The 17,189-nt window shown below is 38.1% G+C and overlaps 1 protein-coding gene and 1 pseudogene across 1 annotated transcript in view; one reads left to right on the forward strand and one right to left on the reverse strand.

Annotated features, from left to right (window-relative positions):
- usta (uronyl 2-sulfotransferase a) overlaps positions 1–17,189 on the reverse strand; it is a 215,609-nt gene that overhangs the window by 40,866 nt on the left and 157,554 nt on the right. The gene's annotated exons all lie outside the window — the stretch shown is intronic.
- On the forward strand, positions 5,760–6,880 carry LOC148839502 (uncharacterized; annotated as a pseudogene).

Raw genomic sequence — 17,189 nt, forward strand, 5'->3', positions numbered from 1 at the left:
CTGAGCAATCTTGCTTTCATAAAATATACCAACGTTTTAATGACTGATGATTAACATGCTGTAATACACAGTTTAAATTTAAAAGCTCAAATGCTGTACATGAGAGGTTAAGCTCTATTGGCTCCTCCTGGCGGTTTTACAAGGTGATTCCGGATACCTTCCGGTATGACGTCAAATGACGCGATACACCGCGTGATACTGCTTGATACTGCGTTTTGATGCGACACGCCCACCGGGGTATACCGCGAAATACCCCACCCATTTTGGCTGCATCTGTATTATTTTTTAATCTTTTAAAATTGAAGGGAGACCTAAAGAAATCAATAACGATATTAACTCAAAGATCTAAATATATTTAACGCATACGCCTGACATTAGAGGGTGTCTGCTTGCCTGCGCGGTGACGTCACTGTCTTTCCCTCTGAAAATCTAGCAGGAACCTGTACCTTATGGATCCCTTTAGATCTCCCTTCAGATTTAAAAGGTTATTAATAATATCTTCACTATCACATTAATATTGGAAAGTTCTTCCAAGTGTAAAAAGAAGGCGATACGCAATGTGTCTCTTTCATACATTTTCAGTTTACAGACCGTACAAGATCATTTTTTATGAATAATGTCTTCCGTATCGCATTAAAATTAGAAAAGGTGTAAATCCATATATTTTCTAATCGCTTTATCCAGAACGGGTAACAGTTTCACAACTCACCCTCCCGCCTGACCTGTCTGAATTGTTTCTCATGCACAAAAAGTGGTTATTAACTATCGACACCTGTTTTTATCGCTTTTAAAGTCATGCAATTTCTAAGTTAAGCAGGAACACATCATTACATCTCATTTTTTATTTTCTTTAAATTAAAAAATTCAATTGCCCAGCCTAAGGGGCGTTTATAATATTGTGGCATTATTATATAGGGCAGACACAGTGACTCAGAGACTCGTTGAATGAAAAAGGGCACTTTATTTTTCTGTACAGCTTTTACAGCACCCCCCCGCGCCCGCAGAGAGAGAGAGAGAGAGAGAGAGAGAGACAGACAGACAGACAGACAGACAGACATTTTTTAATTGACAAAAAGTAACACCACACTCTTGTCTAGGAATGTTTTGTTTCTGGACAGACTGTTAAACTAGAGGAAAAGAGCGCCTCCTTCTTCAAAGCAGTGCAAAGGTTAATTGCACTATGAACCACATAAAGAAATGTTAAACAGTCTTCTTTAGGTGTGAGGGAAGGAGTGGACGTAGCCGGAATAAACAGTAAATCACAGGAGAACAAAGGGCAGGGCAGGTGAGAAAGAGTATCCGAACAGTGAGAGATCAGTGGGAAGAGGTGTAAAGATGAAATCGGTAAACGAACAGTCTGTTACTGAGAGCAGGAGGAAAGTGTAATCTGCCTGATACAACTATTAAGAATAATATAAGAATTTAATCTTAAAGAAGTTTAAAGAACACTGGACACCAGATAGTTGCTAGCTTCCAACAAGAAAGACCGTAGCTTTTCCACTTTTTTGTTTCCCTACGGGCCATGTAATACACGGCATTGTGGAAGAAAAGTTTATTTTAAAGGGAACATAGAGAAACTAGGAACTAGAGAAATCAGGAAAGGCTTTTTTAAGCAGAATTAATGAATGCACATCCTGTTATAATTATATAATTATAAACTTTATTTTATATAGCGCCTCTAAAGGTGGCTTCTCAAAGCGCTTTACAGGATGACAATAACAATAAATAAGAAGACTACAACAATAAATAAGAAGATTTCACAAGATAGGACACAATTATAATTACAACAATACAACAATAACAATAGAGGAGACCGTGGAAGGTGGTATTAAGAAGAGCAGAGGGGTGAAGAATGGAACCAGTTAAGTAAAGGCTTTTCTGAAGAAGAAGGTTTTGAGTCTGGATTTGAAGGAGTTTAGAGAAGGTGACTCTCTAATATCCTTGGGCAAAGAGTTCCAGAGCTTGGGGGCATAGCAGGAGAAGGCCCTGTCGCCCATACAATGTAGACGGGCTTGGGGGACAGTAAGGAGGGCAGAATTTGAAGAGCGGAGGTTGCGAGGTGGGGAGTAGGGCGATAAAAGTTCAGACAGGTATTTAGGTGCCAAGCCATGTAAAGCCTTATAGGTGAGCATGAGGATTTTAAAGTCTACGCTGAATTTGACCAGAAGCCAGTGCAAGGACTCCAGGATAGGAGTAATGTGAACACTTGCACTAGACCTGGTCAGGATTCTGGCTGCTGAATTTTGGACATACTGCAGCTTGTTCAGAGTAGATTTAGATACCCCAGGGAGTAGAGCATTGCAGTAGTCAATTCGAGAGAATACAAATATGTTGATCAGCTTTTCAGCCACAGTTAATGATAGCATAGGGCGTAGTCTTGCGATATTTCTAAGGTGAAAAAAAGATGTTTTGACAGTATGCTGTACATGTGGGTCGAATGTTAAGCCAGAATCGAATATAACCCCAAGGTTTTTCAATTTTGATTGAAGCTCAAGTACAGACCCATCTACAGACAGGGTTACAGGACTGGCTTTACGAAGTTGATGGGGGGTACCAATAAGCATGACTTCAGTCTTGTCACAGTTAAGATGAAGGAAGTTTTGAGTCATCCAAATTTTTATGTCAGAGATGCAATTAGATAGAATAGAGACAGCCACATCAGTGTCGGGTTTGGTATGGATGTATATTTGAGTATTGTCAGCGTAAAAATGAAAGCTGAGGCCATGTGATCTTAAAAGCTGACCAAGTGGAAACATGTAAATGCTGAAGAGCAAGGGGCCCAGTATTGAGCCCTGGGGGACACCAGACTTGACAAGACCAATTTCAGACCTATACCCATTGAGAGACAAAGTGACAGCGATCAGTGAGGTAAGACTTAAACCATTTGAGGGCAGTGTCAGAGACTCCAAACACAGTCTCGAGACGAGAAAGTAAGATGTTATGGTCAACAGTGTCAAAGGCAGCACTGAGATCAAGAAGGATGAGTATGGAAAGAGAACCAGAATCAGAAGCTATTAGGAGATCGTTGGTGACTTTGACTAGGGCGGTTTCTGTGCTGTGAAGTTGACGGAAGCCAGATTGGAGGGGTTCGAAAAGGTTGTTTGTCATGAGGTGGTTATGTAACTGAAGTGTGACAGCACGTTCTAGAATTTTAGAGAGAAAGGGTAAGTTGGAGATGGGGCAAAGTTGTTAAGATTGTCGAGAGCCATGTTAGGCTTCTTTGGCACGGGGGTAATAGCAGCAGTTTTGAGGACCGTTGGTACAATGCCGGTGCTCAAGGATTCATGTATTATATTGAGGACAATGGGACAGAGAGAAGAGAAACAGGACTGGAATAAAGTGGTGGGAATGGGATCTAAAATAGATGTGGTGGGTTTCATGCGCGTAACTAGTTTGTTTAGGGATGCTGAGTCAAGAAGAGAGAAGCTGGAGAGACGGGAACCAGAGAAGTTGGATGAGGAGGGAGGAGGTATGGAAATTATATCCGTAGTGCAGAGAATGTGATGCCGGATGTTGTCAATCTTAGAACTAAAGAAATCTAAGAATGTGTTGCAAAGTTGTGATGAGGCAGGTAATGTGGTAGGGCAGTTTGGCTTGAGCAGTCTGTTGATGGTGGAGAAAAGATGTCTGGGATTGTTTTGGTGATTTTCAATGATGTGAGAGAAGTAGGTGGATCTAGCAGACTCTATAGTAACCTTATAATCAGATAAGTAATATTTCCAGGCCTGATAATGTACATTTAGGCCGGAAAGACGCCACCTACGCTCAAGTTTGCGAGAGGCTGCCTTCATGAAACGCAGATGGTCATTGTACCAGGGGGCAGGGCGAGAGAAGGAGATGGTTCGAGTTTTTAAAGGAGCAAAGGTGTCGAGGGTAGATAAAAGAGCATTGTCAAGTAACTGTATTTTGTCCTCTAGAGGGTCAGAGGAAGAGAAACAGGATAAGGAGGACAGAACAGAATTTGCAAACCTTGGGTGATCAATTGATCGCCAGTTGCGGAAATTTACAGAGCGTGAGGGGGAGGTGTTAGAAACAGGTAATTCCAGATTGAAGAGAATGGCTAAGTGGTCAGAGAGGCCTAGATAAAGGGGAGAGCAGTGGGAAACAAAGGCGTCATTTGCAATAATTAGATCTAAGGTGTGTCCTTAGTTATGTGTAGGGGTACAAACAAACTGAGTAAGGTCAAAGCATCCCAAAAGAGAAAGGAAGTCTTTAGCCAGACTGGAAGAGGTTGAATCAATGTGTATATTAAAGTCCCCTAGAATAAGGATCCTTTTAAATTTAAGGGATAAGAATGAGAGAAAATCACCAAACTCACCTAAGAAGACTCCACTGGGTTTGGGTGGTCTGTAAACTGTGGCAATAATAGTAGATTGGGGGATAGAAACATTTAAAGCAAGACACTCAAAAGAAGAGGGAGGAGGTATAGCTATAGGACTTAGACTGTAAAAAAGGTTGTAAATAACAATGATGCCCCCGCCTCTGCCTGAAAGACGCGGAAGGTCAAACAAACCATATCCAGGAGGAACTAGTTGGTTGAACAGGAGTCCATCGTTTTGTTTGTGCCAGGTTTCAGTTAAACACAGAAGGTCCAGTTGTTTTTCTTTGATAATGTCACATAAAAGAAGAGCCTTGCTGTTAACGGAGCGGGTGTTGAGTAGTGCTGATCTGGCCAGTCTCGAGGATGCAGGGGGAAGCGGAGTCCTGTGCTGCGATGGATGTAGCGAGTCGGTCGTAAAATCCCAGTAAAACGGCAGTAATCGAATGTGTCTTTGACCAGGAAGTAGCTTTGTTTTAGTTGAAGAAGTTGCAGTGCAGTGTACCTCAGAGACATGATCGATGAATCGAGACGGGAAGGAAATCCAGAGAAGGTGGTAGCAAGTGGTGAAGGTCTTCAGTTGAGTAAGTTCACAATGCAGTGGAAGTCGTTCATTTGTGAATTTGTAACGTGGAGCGGATAGCGTGAAGCGGATGAAAATAGATAAATTAGAAATCAGTGTAATCGAGGAGAAAAAGGAAAAAAAAACATAAATAAGTAGATAGAAATGAAAAACTGGTGAGAGGAGCGGCAGCCAAATGCGCCAGCATTCCCTCTCGACCGGAACCGGAATTTTTTTCTGTTCACTGGGTTATTTAAATCCACATCGAGCAATCTCCAATATGTTCAGAATTTGACAGCCAGAATCCTGTATTGCTTTTGGATGCCACTTTTAAAGGTGCTATATAAAATAAAGTAATATATTTACAGTAACTTAAAGTATATATTTAAAGTAATAATTTAACAATATATGTAAATGTTTTATGATATGTTTATGTTGTAAATGTATCTTATTTTTAGTTTTTGTTTTGTTTCACGTTAATTTTATAAGGGAAAGTGCCATAGAGAGGACCCCGTTACCCCCATCTTGATTAAAATCGCAAATGTGTGTTTCATAAAATACTTTTTTCACAATCTGGCAATTCCAGACAGAATTCACATTCACTGCGCCCAAACGGCCTTGCAGATCAGAAACTCAAGGAAGAAAACAATTATCATGCCCGGCTTATCAATGGAATTGCTTTAACTTGCTAATGCATTACTGTAACAGTCTGGGTGTGGCAATCTGTCTCCTGACTTGGGCAAAAGGAACCCGTCTTTCATTGGAAGACAATGAATATATTCTACCCGTACATGAGAATATAATATAAATACACCAAGGGATTGGGTTGAGTTCCCATCACAAAAAAATCAGCGAGCCTGCACTACAGCAACCATAGTTATGGAGATAAAGACCTTTTACGGGATAAGATGTGGTGCTTCGGCCGCCTCGGATTGCAAAGTGCAAAGGGTAAGCAAATACAGCAGGCTTCATCTGAAATATGAGATTATAGTGCATATTACAAGGTATTATTGCTGTATTGAATTATACATTCTATTATAATTATTTCTTTGCATCCTGTTCTTCAGGAAAACACCGCACATGTGAAATGATCTTCGACAACTACCAGGACAGTAAAAAAGAAAGTGGTAAGACGGATGAAAAGGAAAGTTTATTTTGACGTCAGTTCCGCAACTGATGAATACTACCGTGTGACTTTATTTCTTACATGGATTCTGTTATTTTGCCACAGGCTGTGGGTCTCTGCTCTCGGCTACTGGCCAGGGTGCCAACCTGTAGAAGCAGCACCTGTGTGGAGACTTTTCGGCAGCAGCGGGAGCAGTACGACTCATTACTGGGGAGGACTGGGAGGTTAGAGACACTCCTAAGATGCAGAAGCCGGAGACAGTATCTTCCAGTAGTCGAACGCTAGGGCAGCTGTCTCCGAACAGACCTTCATCTCCTGATAAGTGCCTTCCCCCGCCACACAGGTTGCAGTACCTTGCAGAAGGTGTATCTCCACACAGCCCTCTGCCCCCCCCAGAGCACACACCGCCTCAAGACATTCCATCCCGGCCTCTATGCTCACCACCGCCCAGGACTTGGCTGATGCTGTCCCCGCTGTCTATCTCCCCTCAGGAAGAACCGTTTACATAACGGAATTCACAGATGCCAGTGCAACGTATAGTTCTCCCAGATATCCAACTGTTGCCCATCAGTCAAGAGAAGGAGGGAGGTTTGTACTTGCAGTGCATCGGCATAGATGGGAAAGCCAGAGCCGACTGCTACGCCGCCCTCATGTTTCAAAATCTTGTGACTTTTGAAATTTACTGGGGGTGGACCACATCAGTAAATTTCGATGGGTCCAGAGGCAAAAGTGCCTTGCCTTGCAATCTCCGGGAAACCATTAGTAGCATGGTGAATCGGAGATTCTCAACACTTACTTTGTGCGATTGGAAAAGAATAGTGATCGGATCAACAAAATGCTTCGAAGAAGGAGGCGCTCTTTTCCTCTAGTTTAACAGTCTGTCCAGAAACAAAACATTCCTGTTAAACAAGAGTGTGGTGTTACTTTTTGTCAATGAAAAAGTGTGTGTGTCTCTCTCTCAATTTCAATTCAATTCAATTCAAGGTGCTTTATTAGCATGACCGATGGGTACAACCAGTGTGGCCAAAGCAAATAAAATAATGAAATTCACATGAAACAAAACAAAAAATAAAAGTAATATAAAATCTACAGACATATTACAGACATTTACAACAAAGACATATAAAATATTTACATATACTGTAGACTCTCTCTCTCTGCTGGCACGCGGGCGCAGGGGGGTGCTGTAAAAGCTGTACAGAAAAATAAAGTGCCCCTTTTCATTCAACAATATTATAAACGCCCCTTAGGCTGGGCAATTGAATTTTTTAATTAAAAAAAATAAAAAATGAGATGTTATTATGTGTTCCTGCTTAACTTAGAAATTGCATGACTAAAAGCGATAAAAACAGGTTTCGACAGTTAATAACCACTTTTTGTGCACGAAAAACAATTTGGGCACAGAAGGGTTAAAAAGACAGACAGGCAGGGGGAGGGTGAGTTGTGAAACTGTTACATGTTCTGGATGAAGCGATTAGAAAATAGGTGGATTTACACCTGTGAAAAGTGTTCCAATTTTAATGCGATACGGAAGACATTTTTAATAAAAAATGATCTTGTACGGTCTGTAAACTGAAAATGTATGAAGGAGACAAGTTGAGTATCGCCTCTTTTTACACTTGGAAGAACATTCCAATGTTAATGCTACACTGAAGATATTATTAATAACCTTTTAAATCTGAAGGGAGATCTAAAGGGATCCACAAGGTACAGGTTCCTGCTAGATATTCAGAGGGAAAGACGGTGACATCACCGTGCAGGAGAGCAGACACCCTCTAATGTCAGGCGTATGCATTAAATATATTTAGATCTTTGAGTTAATATCGTTATTGATTTCTTTAGCCTCACAGCATTGCTCAATAATACTCTGCTTGTGTCTAATTTTTAGTTAAGCAGGATTTGAGCTACAGACCATAAAAAAACAGGATTCACTTTTTTCACATATTGATGATAATGATATCAGTAGCAGTTTGAAACTATTCATTATTAATAAATGACTTAGATTCAAACATGTTGTGATATTTAGAAATATAAAGAAGTCAATAGAGTGTCCATAATATTGCTATTTTAGTTTTTTAAAGAAATGTTTGTTAAAAGAAAAAAAGAAGAAATAAAAATCATGGCAATAGCTGGATTTGAACACCCAACCTCTCACTTATAAGTCAGTCACTTAAGCCATCATGCCACAGACACAGTGTTGGTTGAATACTGAAACAGCCGTACACATATCAATAGAAAGTCTTATACTACTGTTTGTGCTACAGTACATGAATATAATTATATCTTTATTAATTTCTTTAGATATGCGATTCCATATTATATTCCCTATTAATCAAATTCTAAAAGTATACTTTTGCTTACTCCGGTATCGAGTGTATTCGCAGAAAAGCTTAAAACAATCACTCTTCTCACAAAGTACTGTACAGTATATAAATGTACATGGTCAGAAGCAGCACGTAAAAACGTATCCGAAATAACCACATGTGAGACTTTGATGCTTAAAAAGTTTAGGTAGAAATGAAAGACTGGTGTGTATTTTTTCTTTAAACTACCAAGACCAGCCATATACAGTACAGTTGACATACAGTAATATGTTTATGTTCCTAAATTAATATCGTTTATGACCTTCAGATGCGTTATGCTCTGGTTCTTTTTATGCTCAGCTACTAAAATTTCCCTTTAGTGGTAACATTCCATGTAAATATTCAATACTAACCAGATTAAAATGTGCACAGTAAAGAGATTAAATGATTAAATCTTTTCACTACCGACCAATGCTCCACGAGTGCCCCTGTCGGTCATTTTGGCCAGCCAATCACATACCGCGGTACAGCACGGTGGGTCGTGCGTAATTGTGTGCGGTACAGGTTTGTTCCGTGAACTCTGAATGGCTGCATCTGTAGGTGGTACTTGGATGCTTTGGTTTGATCAGGGGTGGTACTTAGTCCAAAAAGTTTGAGAACCACTGATTTAAAATATGTTAATATTTAAAGAAGTACTACAACAGATTAAATTAAGCTAATGACTTCACTAACATCTAACACACCATAAGTGCCACCATTCGGTAGCCACCTATTCTTTGTCCAGTAAAGATTCTTTGGGCAGTGTAACGAATCCAACCATAGCCTTATCACCCTACAACTATGGCTGCCATCACATTATCCAGGTGGAAGCTGACATCGGTGGTGGTGGAGGGGAGTCCCCATTACCTATAAAGTGCTTTGAGTGGTGTCTAGAAAAATGTAATTTATTATTATTATTAGTTATTATAATCATGCGGCAATAATTCATGTGGCAATGGCAGTGAAGTCTACAGCAATGAGTTTTGCTGCGCAATCTGAGTGTCTGCATTAGTAGGTTCCTAGGTTTCACGGCGTATTCTTAAACTGTCAGTCTACCTTTTCCTAAGTATTTTTTTTCTTAAACAGACCATGACATTTAGATCCACCCAAGCCAATCCATTCACTCAGGACATGATCTAGGCATCACACCATATGAAACTCCTTATCCCGTGCACACTACACTGTCTACCTTCAATAAAGTCCTGTACCTCTAATAAAATCCCCCTATTTGAGTACTTGCCTTTTACTGGAAGGGAGTAAGCTCCTGGGTGCCCTGGGGGCATATTAGTCCTCCCTTTATCCTTCAGCATGTCAGTGCCCTCTTCCATCTCCCTCTTTTGGCAGAAGCTTTCTGCCCCTCTGATTTTTTTTTCTTGTGTGCCCTTCCTATATCTATAAGGGGCAATAGACAGTAATAGTGACATTACAATTAGAGTAATAACAACATTTTAAGTGCAGCAGGTCTGGCCGGACTTTACTGGGCTGACACAGGCATCATAAGGGGAAAATACAACAAATAAGCTACCCTAAAAACAGCACAAAGTTGTCAGTTTGAGAAACTGTTTTTTTAAAATAAATCAAGACAGCTGGATTTGTATTTGTTTTTTAATACTGACCACATTTATATAGGCCAAGACAAATCTTAAATGACAAAGTAGTACATTTGAAACTGAAAAGCACCAGAAACCTGCCAGAATGATGATGCCAGCTGAGATTTTAATAAACGTCTATCATTTCTTGTTGGAGCTCAAACTATTTCACGACAAGTTTTTGCAAAGGAAAAGAAAACCCCAAAGGCTGGAAATTTATACGTTTATAGAAAGTAGAGCTCTCAAAAGAAGCTTGCATACTCCAAAGCATGGATTCTTCTAGTCCCTTCACAAAATTAATTGACTGTTGATGAGTTACAAAAATTACAGAAGTGGCAGGATACAAGCAGTCTGATGGAAACAGCCTGCAAAGAGTTTCCATAATCTGAATGATTTTGACTAAGATGACAAATCAAGTTATTTAACAGTCTCCCCACAAATATTTGTATAACAATGTAAAAAACAAATCAATCAGCCATCAAATCATAGCTGGAGTTTGTTAAAAGAGTAACCAAGTCACCATTTTAGTACTTAAACCATGATATTCTAGCCATGACCAGTAAATTTTCATTGTCAGCTCAGGTACCAGATTGAACAAAACTTTCTACACTATTTACTTGCCAATCCAATTAGCCTGCAGTTAACCCCAAACCTTCTGTAATAAAATTAGAATTCAAAGCATGATTGCAGAAAGAAGAGTTTATGTATATAAAAGCTTATATAAATTTTCCTCCGGACTTTCCCTCTGCCTGTTAAATTACCGGTTTCACTGTAACAACAAAGTCTGGGAAGTGTTAAAATGAAATCTGTCATGGAATTCCAGCCATATTTTCCACCCCTTTCACTATCTGTTCTGGCTAACTGGCTTCATCAGAATATCCTCACTATAAAAACAACATAAAGAGTGTCTACACCAGACAGTTCACATTATTCAGTAGCATAACTGCTACTGGTCCTAGAGGACCAATTTATTAAGAAACATGTAGACCAGATGTTTCTTTTACTCTTTTGATTATTTAAAAACCAGTGATACTGCTTACTGGATTACTTGACTTCCCCAGTTGCAATCAGCAAATATTGTTGGTAATGGTAACTGGCATGGTTAGCAATGTCGTGATAACTACACTGAGCAGGTGTTCATGCAGACGATAACCATAAAATCAAAATGTAGGACTCCCATTATTTTAGGGAACACTGAGGACAGCAGAGACCAATCAATATATCTATTACAGTCATGTCAAATCTTTATTGTTTTGATTGAAATATATAAATATATTTTCTATATAAAGGCCTGGTTGACAATTCTTCACTTTATGAATTAAATAAATCTGTAAAAAAATACTTTTGATCTTGTCTTATACCGTGTGCCTTGAAAAGCATGAAATAAAACATTAGAAGTTTGAGTGGGGAGCTGTGTTAACCTGTGTTTGCTGCAAAGAAACAAGTAAAGGTTGAAGCTGGCTGCACAGTGGGAGTTCTTAACCTATAGCTGCCATGATCTTCTTTAAGAAATTGAAATTACGTCCAACACAAACATACTTTTACAGAAGTCTTTCAGTGCCATGCAGAAAATAAATATTGTTATGTTAATGGGAGATAAAATTGCACAGTTTTGCAACAATTATTAATGAAAAAACTTAAGACAATTAAGATTTTAAACTTAGTTAAATATGTTTAGTAAGCAGAATGTAATTTTCATGAAAGTACCATCTTCATCAAGAAGAATAAAAGAATAAAGTCAGACTTATTTTTTGTGGATAGTAGTTAGTTTAAAGGAAAATGCATAATATATCTATTTTTAGACATTATGTATAATACACGTTTAGCCTATCAGTCAAACATTCATGGGCTAAGTGTGTGTAATATTAAGAAATATACTTACAGATCCAGCCATTGAGAATGTGTGCCAGATACTGCATCATTTTGCAGTGCACATGCCCCAATGCGCCATAACACAACCCCATTTTTAAAAAAAAAAGTGTTTTGGACTGCACTACTTTGTAAACCACCAGGTGGAGCAGTGAATGCTTGATGTGGTGTGTGGAAGCATTTGGGCTGTCACCAGAAAACACTTGGTTTCAAATCCCGCTCAATGCTGAAGGACAATCTTTTTCCAATTATACAGATGTAGCTATTCAGAATGTGCAGTAAAACCCCAGCACATGGGATTGAAGCTGCAGGTTACAGCAGCATGTGATTCACTGGCCAAAGATGATCGAAAGGTGCCATGGTGTTAGTGAAACGGTTGCTTTATTTAATCTCTCTACTGTGCATGGTTAAGTCCGCTTAATATGGAATATTAATATGGAATTTTACAACTAAAGGGAGATTTTGGTAGCTGAGCATAGAAATAACAGAAGCATAACGTCTCTGAACATCATAAACAATATTAATTTAGGAATTTAAATATATTATACATACTGTATATGGCTGGTAGTGGTACCTAAAATGAAAAAAATTCACAACAGTATTCCACCTTCTTTGTAAACATTTTATGCATCAAAGTCTTTCACTCGATCACTCTGAATTTATTTTGGAAATGTTTTGATGTACTTGTTTTAACAAAATTTGATATAAAAAGCTGTAATGTTTGAATCTTTTCTATGAAAGCTATCTGTTGTTATTTCATTAAAAAGATTTGTACTTTTTAGAATCTGTTTAACAGGGAATATAATATGGAATCGAGTAACTAAAGAATTTAATAATGATAATGATTAATTTAAGGATCTAAATATATGTATATAGCTGGTAGTATGACTAGATTCCACTTTCTTTGCAAACATCTATATCTATTTCTTTGACTCATTCACTCGCGATTACTTTGGAAACATTTTGACCTGTCCATTTCAGCTAGGTTTCTGAGTGGCATGTTGGTGCTGTGGGTTGGTAAATGTCTCCTGGATCTCAGGGTTTGGGTTCGATTCCAGCTTAGGGCATGAGTTTTTCTTCTAACAAACAAAGACTAATTTTTAAAAATAAAATAGTAAATATTATTACACTATATTGACTTTATTATTTGTGTTCGATGTTAAATAATATTAAAACATAAACAAATGTGAATACTGTCAACAGTGGGACTAAAAACTCTAATTCAGTTCAATTCAAAATACTTTATTCATCGCCGGGCAATTTAACACAAGGCTATACAACAAGCCTTTAAACAAAATCGTATATATTATAGTTATAATCAAGAATAACAAAGTGGCATTAAAAACATCACTGAAACTGAACTGAACTATAACAACATATCTGATCAGTATTAACAATATAAATCTATTAAGAATAAATAATAATTTCAAACTTATTGTATTTTGTTCAGGATCATTTGTTTTCTCTGGTTTAAATAACCTTCGCTTTGTTATTAAAATGCCTATTTATGAGATATGTTGTTTCAGATATCAATAACTTTGAGAACAAATGACACAGAGCCTTCAAACCACAGGCATTTTAAAGATCGCGATATGTGAATTTGTTTTTCAAAATCCAGTACCTGGTTCCATTTTTAGAAACCTTAGTTTGAACAAAGCAGACCCCACGTGTAAGGGAGTTCATAATGCAAGAATTACTATGCAACTACCCTGTACTGGATAAAGATATTAGAAAATGGATGGAACTAAATGTATATATGCAAAACACTTAACGATAAAAAGCAGATTATTGCTTTTCACAATAGCACGTATTATGCTACATTTTTTATGCATCACTCGAAGCATTCTGAAGTCTCTCGAAAACATAAAAAAATGTAACATAACACTGTGCATGATGTACAACTGATTCTTTTCTTTTTTTAAAGAAAATCAAAAATAAGAAACAATGACGTGTCCCTGATTAACTTAGACATTGCATGACGTTCACTATAAAAACAGGTTTAGATAGTTACACACTTTTTATGCAAGAAAAATTGATGATTTTTTTTCTTGTCATCAGCCTAGAATATTGGTGTAAGCTGTAAGAATTTTTACTTTTTAATTAAACGTTTTAAACACCTCAATTTTGAAAACACAACAATCGCATTCTCCTGTCTTCCCGTGGTGTGAATCAGATCAGCAGGTCGCTGAGAAAATAGCACACCGCCCACTGAGCTCAGTCAGAGAATCTTGGAACGCTTATGGCACAGAGCGCATCTGCCTTTAAAACTTAGTTTTTTTTAAAATTGAGCAAGCAACGTAAATCATTTCTTTTAACTTCAAGTCTTTTAATTATCATTTTTCACCAGTTAGTTTTATTTTTGAAACCATGGTTAAACAAAGCAGGAGTTTATTTTACTTCCTAATGACATTACACATGGAAAGATTATACATTTTAATCTTTTTTATGTTTTTATACATTTTAGAAAAGGTTAATCGATACATATACCACAAACTATTCTCGATTGTATTTCTGAAAGTTATGTCACACTTAGTTCAACATTTTATATAGACACACAGTGGCACAGTGGTTAGCATGCTTTTTGTATCTTTTTTCAGAAATACAACAGTAGCACCAGATGTCTCAATGGCTTTCAAAATTAAATTGAGCATGCAAATCTTTGAACAACAAAGATGACTACTATCCACCCATTTCTAATGGTAGCACAGAGGTTAGCATTGCTATCTTACAGTGCTGGGGTCCTAGGTTCAATTCCAGGGGTAATGTATGTGTGGAGTTTGCATGTCCTCTCTGGGTTCAAATGGGTTTCCTCAGGTGATCTGATTTCCTCTTGCAGTCCAAACATACTGGTATAATTGGCTTCTGAATATATTGGCCCTGGTGTGAGTGTGTGTGTTTGTGTCTGTGATGGACTATTGTTACATCTAGGGTGTATCCTGCCTTGCACTTGCTGCTTTCTGGGAGTTCAGCACCCCTGTGCCATATAAAGAGATTAGAAAATGGATGGAACTAAATATACTGTGTAACTATACACAGTGATAGAAACCCACTATGAGATGGTAGCAGTTACTCACTGATAAATTTTAAAGTGTCTGTATTTAAACAAATATCTTCAGATGCTGACTCTGTGGATCAGCATTTGCTATGTTTGCCCATTCCTTCAATTTATGTGCATCCAACACACAGCTCTATGCTAGCAACTACACAAAATCTAAAATACAATCTTCATTTCAGTATCTATGTAAACATTCAACAATGGATATTCAGTGAATCTGTTAACTTCATCATCTTCCTCTGCAGTCCACAACATCTCATAACCATTTGACAAAAGCATGCCTAACCCTCTTAAGAAGTGTTCTTGTTATCAATGTATTCCTCCACTTTCCCAAAATTATCTTTTTCCTACCTACATCTCTAGTCTTAACATGCTCCATGAGAACTTACTTTTAATCTGTGCCTTTTCTTCGACTACATGTTCTGATGGTCCAAGAAAATGTTTTTCTAATCTTACTATACCTGCTATTTTTTGTGGCCTGCAGATAACACTTTTTAAGTCATTCAGTTATTCTAGATTAAACCCCTACTTTGAAAAACTGAAAGCTTCATTGTAATTTTCATCACCATCCCAACTCCTCTTCATTCTTCATTTCATCTATACAGTTACTACAAGATGTTTCAGGTCCACATTCCAGCTTCTCGGTTATTCATTTATTTCTTTCTATCTGTTCAAAGTTTCTCTTACTTTCTTAACTCTACCGCAAGTAGATCTTTTGTCCATACATCCTCCCTTGCTTTTTTATCAATCTTTCTACTCTCCTCTTTCAGTGTCTGCAACCTGGCATCTCTTATTTTAACCATACCTTGAATATCCATATACAGTACCTTGCATTCATTTCTAAAATATCTGTATGTTATTATTTTGCTTTTTTTTTTTAGCTCTTCAGACACTCTGCTACTAGCCTGCAAATAACTCCTAATGGTTTGCATACTGGAATAACTCAGCCTACACTTAAATCCTCAAAAACTGCCTGCATGAATTTGTTTGAATCACAAACATCATATGTGAATACTCGCCATGTGATATTTAAAAAGCTGCATTGTGGAACATCATACTGATTTAGTTTCTTTCAAAGGGAACTGGAGAAACCACAAAGGTTTTTTTTTCTAGAATTAATGACTGTACATCCTGTTCACTGGGGTAATTAAATCCATACCAAGCAATATCCAATATGTTCAGAATTTGGCAGCTGTAATCCTGACCGGGTCGCAAGCAAGCAATCATGTTACACCTTGAAGGATCAAACATTTATTTCTCTTATTTCACTAATTTGCTTTTACTGTGTAAATAATTTACTAACATAATTTACTATCCTGCTAGAATACTAACGTAAGTGTGAGCTGGCTACGCACTTGGAATGTGAAGGGCAGAGCCAGCTTCGGGCAGCCTGACCAGAACTGAGAGTGCCCGATATCAGCTTAAGCCATGATTAACAAAATCTAGAAGTACATAATCTCTTCTTAAACAATAATTAAAATGAACCCAAGGATATTCTTACAATTCTTACAGTTTATCACGTACCAAGGCTAGCAGCCTTGGCTTTACACCATATATGGCATGGAATTGTACTGAAACTGTTCTGGGTGGGATTTCTGTTTGTGATTTTGTATAAAAAGTATCCCTTTGTATCAATAAGTTGAGCCAGTGCTTCATCGGCTTTGGCTCCCATATGCATACGTAATAAAGGTAATAAAGGAGCCGGATTGTGTCTCCTTTGTTGGACACAACAACATGTCTTTGAGTGCTTGCACTGGCTTCCTATCAGGTATTGAGTCAACTTCAAAATTCTCATCCTCATTCACACACCTGAAGAAGGCTCCACGGCCGAAACGTTGTGTTCTCTTTCTTCTTTTTTTCAGCATGGAATAAACCTATTACTTGTTCCTTTGCAGCCTACGCATGCTGACGCAGCTACCCACCTGAACCAGTACCTATCTGTCTTATTATCTAGTTCAGGTGGGTGTAAGCTACAAAGGAACAAGTAATATGTTTATTCCATGCTGAAAAGAGAAGAAAAAAACACAGCGTTTCAGCTGTGGAGCCTTCTTTGTTCACACCTGAAGAAGGCTCCACAGCTGAAATGTTGTGTTTTCTTGGCTTATTATCTACTCCCCACCTTGCAGTCTTAATTCATCTGACTCTGGTCTCCTAGCTGCCCTCAAGATCCTCTACAGTATATTCTATGGGTGACAGGGACCTATCTGGCTTATTATCTGTCTACTCCCCACCTTGCAACCTTTGTCCGTCTGACAGTCTTCTAGCTGTCCTCAAGAACATCTACATTCTGTGGGTAACAGAACCTTCTTTAGCTGCACCCCAGAGCTT

This window comes from Atractosteus spatula, chromosome 2, assembly GCF_055471065.1.
Source record: "Atractosteus spatula isolate fAtrSpa1 chromosome 2, fAtrSpa1.hap1, whole genome shotgun sequence".
Classification (NCBI taxonomy): Eukaryota; Metazoa; Chordata; class Actinopteri; order Semionotiformes; family Lepisosteidae; genus Atractosteus; species Atractosteus spatula.